Source organism: Octopus bimaculoides, chromosome 19 (genome assembly GCF_001194135.2).
Source record: "Octopus bimaculoides isolate UCB-OBI-ISO-001 chromosome 19, ASM119413v2, whole genome shotgun sequence".
Classification (NCBI taxonomy): domain Eukaryota; kingdom Metazoa; phylum Mollusca; class Cephalopoda; order Octopoda; family Octopodidae; genus Octopus; species Octopus bimaculoides.
In genome coordinates, this window is record NC_068999.1 from 1,383,378 (window position 1) to 1,388,825 (window position 5,448).

A 5,448-nucleotide genomic window follows, 5' to 3' on the forward strand; every position below is an offset into this window, starting at 1 on the left:
TTCTTCATGATCTTTGACAACTATATCTGGTCTATTTGCCTTAATTTCTCTATCTGTGTGTATTGGCATATCCCAGAGTATGGTTGCTTTCTCGTTTTCTGTGACCTTTTCTGGCGTGTGTTTATACCATCTTTTTTCTGTTGTTATTCCATAATGTTGGCATAGCTTCCAGTGTATATAGGTCCCAGTTCTGTCGTGTCTGTGAATATATTCCTTCTTAGCCAGGACTGAGCAGCCAGAGATAATATGATTTATTGTTTCTTGTCCATCTCCACATATTCTACAGTTATTATTATTATTATTATTATTATTATTATTATTATTATTATTATTATCCTTTCTACTATAGGCACAAGGCCTGAAATTTGGTGGAGTTGGATAGTCGATAACATCAACTACAGTAGTTAACTAGTACTTGTTTTATCGAGCTCGGTAGAATGAAAGGCAAAGTCGACCGCCAAGGAATTCGAACTCATAACGCAAAGACTTACGAAATGCCGCTAAGCATTTCATCCGGCATGCTAAGGATTTTGCCAGCTCAACTCCTTAAGAAGAAGAAGAAGAAGAAGAAGAAGAAGAAGAAGATTTTTTTTGAGAATCCTACAATTGGAAGAGAACTACATCTGCTTCTACTGCGGCTACTACTACTAATACGACTACAAGTACTATTGTTACTACTACTAATGCTCCTGTTAAAAATCATCCTACTATTATTACTTCTTTTACAAATACAGTAAAGCCCACAACTAATGATTATAGTAATAATAATAATAATAATAATAATAATAATAACAATAATAATAATAATAACAACGACAATAATAATAACAACAACAACAATAATAATAATAATAATAATAATAATAATAATAATAATAATAATAATAATAATGATGATGATGATGATGATAAATGGAGACGGAAAAACTTGACGTGATTCTGAAATCCTGATTATTATTATTATTGTTACTACTACTACTACTACTACTACTACTACTACTACTACTACTTCTAATTGACTATATTATTCTGGCCATGATGATGATGATGATGACAACAAGAACGTTAAAACTAAAATTTACATTGTTGAACCGTAGTTTTGAAAATAAAAAGATCAGTAATTGTATAATTAGTTTAACGATGTGTTAGGAATTAAAACACTATTTGATCAATAATGTTATTTTGTTTTCTGCTGTTTTTGTTTGTTTTTAATGTAAAGAGATCTCAAGCGCATTAGTGATGATGCGACGAAGTTATTAATATGAGATATAGTCTTTTCTTTTATTCTTTCTTTTTATCATCCAATTTGATTGTTCATCAGAACGAAGAACGAACCTGATTTATTCCCATTTTTTTCTTCTATTTCAAGTTCTGTGTTTATTTTGAGATATTAAACCACAAAACATGAAACACTACAAAAAAAAGGCGAAAATAAAAAAGAAAAATGGAGAATTTCACACACTCAAAAGTGTGTGCTTTATAACTTAAAAGCAAACGAAAATAAACAACAAAATTATAGGATTTAACACACATAATCATACTCACGCGCGCGCGCAACTTTAGGGTGTCAGCCAGTTGTACCTGAAAATTAAATTATGAGTTTAGAAATAATAAATGAGAAATTTGGGGAAAGAAATTAAACTTAAATTAATGTTATCTGTTGTATTTTAAATCTTACTTCTTTTTAGACACGCTGAGCTACCGCCTTAAGGGTCTTTTTTCAGTTTCCGCGTGGCTATTCCTCTCACATGGCTCAGATCAACTTGAGGCTCTAGTGGAAGACACTTGCCTATGGTGCCTCGTACTGGGACTGAACCCGTAAGTATGTAGTTGAAAAACATTGAGTTTTAAGACACAGTCGTGTCTGCTCTTATTCCTAGAGTTAGTCCGATGTTTTTAAAGTTCTGTGCTGGTTTTGATATATTAAATCACAGAATATGCAAAACCACAAAAATGTAAAAAAAGAAAGTAACAGCATTTCTTATGAAAGCTAAGGAAAAACAAACACACTCAACGAAGTCATAGGATTTAATATTGACACACACACATACGCACACACTTAAATGTGCGAAAAATGTATTATGGATTTTAAAATGGTGAGCAATTTGCGAGAAAAATTTAGATTTTAAATTCATTTTATGTTTTCTATTGAGTTTTTTACTTGCTTCGTTCATTGGACTGCAGTCACACTGGAGCCCCGAGATGAAGGATCAAGTCAAACAAATTTACCCCTCTGCTTATTTCCGTTTTTAAATCATGTTACTTATTTTATCGATCTTATTGGCCGAATTGCTTATCAACGGAAAAGTAAACGAACCTATGCTCGTCAAGCGGTGGTGGAGGACAAACACAAACGAAGTGGTACACATACATAGATACACACACACATACTTGTATATATGCGCAAACACACATACATATATATATATATATATATACAGAAACACACACACACACACACACACATATATCGCCGGTAAATCATAGATCCGTCTTTCCTCGTGTGTTGGTTGCACTACTTTATACTTGATTTTAACTGAAATAACTGGGGCGCGGTTTATACATGGATCCAAGGTAAACCCATTACGAGAAATATATTTTGTACTAAGATTAAACATAAAATTAGATGGCGACTTTTACACAGGTAAATACGGTAATTACTTGCAATAGTTTGTGAGTTATTAATTTTGTAGGTATCAAACTCGTGAAGATGGTTACACTAATGTACTGCCATTCTGAAATATACTCCAAATGCACAATCCTAGCATAAAAAAAACTTTCCCTCGATCTACTTCAATTTGTCTAGTTCCCAACAAAGGGCGTCGATCTGAATGTGTGGCCTGTTGAGATAATTATGAAATATTTGTCAGTTCAGGCTCTATCATCTTAGAAAAACAAAAAAACATATGTGTCCAGTATAATGATATACAGCAATTATTATACTTCTTAAGAAATCTAGTTTACTTACAATTTCAAACTCTTTTTAAACAGAGGCGCTCTGAGGCAAAATAACAGCAACAATTATCACCTTCCCTGGCTCATATTATCATATTCCTGCAGTAGAACGGTGTGCTGAGCTGCCCAACTTTATTTATGATGCGTAAAACACTAATAATTAGTGATCAATAAAATAAGTATTTGTATCAATATGTTTCTACAAAACTCTGAATATCGGCGTCCCATCATAGCCGCAGCCCAATGTCGGAGACTTCAAGTTAAATAATCAGAAAATAAAATTGTAGGATGCCACACATGTGAATAGTAATGACAAAGCTATTGATAATTACTTGCTTGAAACTGTAAATTCTTCGTGGAAGTAAAATTGGAGCCGACCAATGTTGATGACGGCGAAATTCTGGCGCCATTTCTTGCAACAAGATTTGCCGTTATGTAAATAGCCATTAAAACGCTAAAAGAAGGCTGTGAGCATAATTGGTAGAGCGGCGAGCAATGTGTCTCCTGGTATTTAACCACGCCTCCTTCAGTTCAAGGCTTAGTGTCAGTTATTTCTTTCATCGTTGTGTTGTTGGTGAAATGAAGTATTGGTGAATATTGTGTACTATCATCAATATAATCTCCTGCGCTTCTAAGTACATTCGAACGATTATTAATAGGTGAGACAGTATAATATCGACAGAAATAGAACATTCCTACAAAAATACGCAATAGATTAACATTACGTCAATTAAAATCATGATTTCAAATCCCAACAGTGTCATTTTGGCATGGTGTTTTTTTTTCTTTGTTTATAGAAAAACGACAATTACATTTCTACACCTGGAGGGCATTATTAGTCTTCCCCAATTTTCGGGAAACATAAAATAGCAAATTTCTGTCGGATAAAACACATAAGAGAATAAGGTTTCCTTGACGTCTTTAATTTGGATACATCACTCTTTAGACATCTTATTATATCACTGTTGACGGCCATATGCATACACACATACATACATACTTAGATATATACACATGCCACACACACGCACATGTATATACACATTTATATGCATGCATGTATAGTGAGACGGCAGATGATGAGGCTGATGAAGAGGAGGGGAAGTGGAGAAAACTTTGGTGATGATGATGAGGAGGCGCAGGCGGAGCAGGAGGGGCAGGAGAGGCGGGAGTACGTTGTACATGGTTTCTATTTGCAAAATTTCCCTTGCTATAACTGTATAGCTAGAGGAATTAACACATGCTTCACTGGGAACTAGAACCACGTGATTGCAATGGCTAACTTCATAAGAACAGAATGTCGAATGCACCCAAAAACAAACAAACAGCATCAACTTCGCCTTTCATCTCAGCAGAATCGAGTGAATTAAATTTTAATGATGCAATGTGCATGAATTCATAGTATGCACTGCTTTAGGCGATTTCATATAAATAAATATTTGTAATGTCAAATAAGGTTGGAAATTGCTGAAGATTAGATTTATGTTGCCACGGTTAGAGATAGTATAAATATTCGTAGAGATATGCATTAGAGTTTCAGGATAATTATACAAAGACACGTATTTCTCATTTCATTGGATAGAAATTATGGTATCTTGCTTTTGAGGTTGGTGGTAAATGAGGCATTAAATATGTGTTCGCTACACCAACTTTCACTTTCTTGAGTGGGGAAAGGATTTTTATTTAGACATCCAAAGTTTCAAATCTTCGCATATTTATTCATGCCAGCATGAATATCTATCTATCTATATTTGTAACTATCTATCTGTCTGTCTCTCTCTATGTATCGGTGTGTGTCTGTGTGTATTATAAAATGATGATTTGTATACTAATTCTTTACACATTCCGATGGATTCAGACGCAAATATGCCAGTAGCTGATGTGTACGTCACAGGAGAACAACTTCTCTCTTTTATGGCGTATGTGTGGTTTTAACACACGCGACGCATTGGCACAAGTAATCTTGGAACACCGATGTCTCAACATCTTCCGATTACCATTTGAATCCCATCTTGAGAAGATTTCTAAATGGATTTCTTAAATATCTGAGAAATCAGAACTTTTCAAGTTCTGAAACATGAATACAGATATCGACTGGTGATTACTTATAACTGCAGTTAGTTTGTTATAATTCGATAAATTATCAGTCTGAGAATATGACTGATTCCATTGAATGAATGTAACAATGGGAGTTTTAAAAGTTTCACTATATGTGGAACACAGCCAAATTATTATTTAAGCGTTCACTGTGTGTCCTCCATTTTAGATGAAACAATTGTAATTTGATCTATATAAAGATTTGATCACTCGAATTTTGTTGTTTGTAATTACTTACACACACACACACATATATATATATATATATATATGTGTGGTAAGAAGCTTGCTTTCCAACTTCATAGCTCTGAGTTCAATCCCATTATGTGACATCTTATATGTCCTCCTACAGCCTTGGACCGTCCAAGGTCTTGTGAGTGAGTGTCATATATATAT

The 5,448-nt window shown here is 33.9% G+C and overlaps 1 long non-coding RNA gene across 2 annotated transcripts in view; it reads right to left on the bottom strand.

Moving 5' to 3' along the window:
• The window catches only part of LOC128250084 (uncharacterized), a 180,626-nt gene that overhangs the window by 157,141 nt on the left and 18,037 nt on the right, over window positions 1-5,448 (bottom strand). For both annotated transcript variants that reach the window (XR_008266208.1, XR_008266209.1), the window contains exon 2: window positions 1,546-1,581. This is a non-coding gene — a long non-coding RNA (uncharacterized LOC128250084). The remainder of the gene's footprint in view (window positions 1-1,545; window positions 1,582-5,448) is intronic.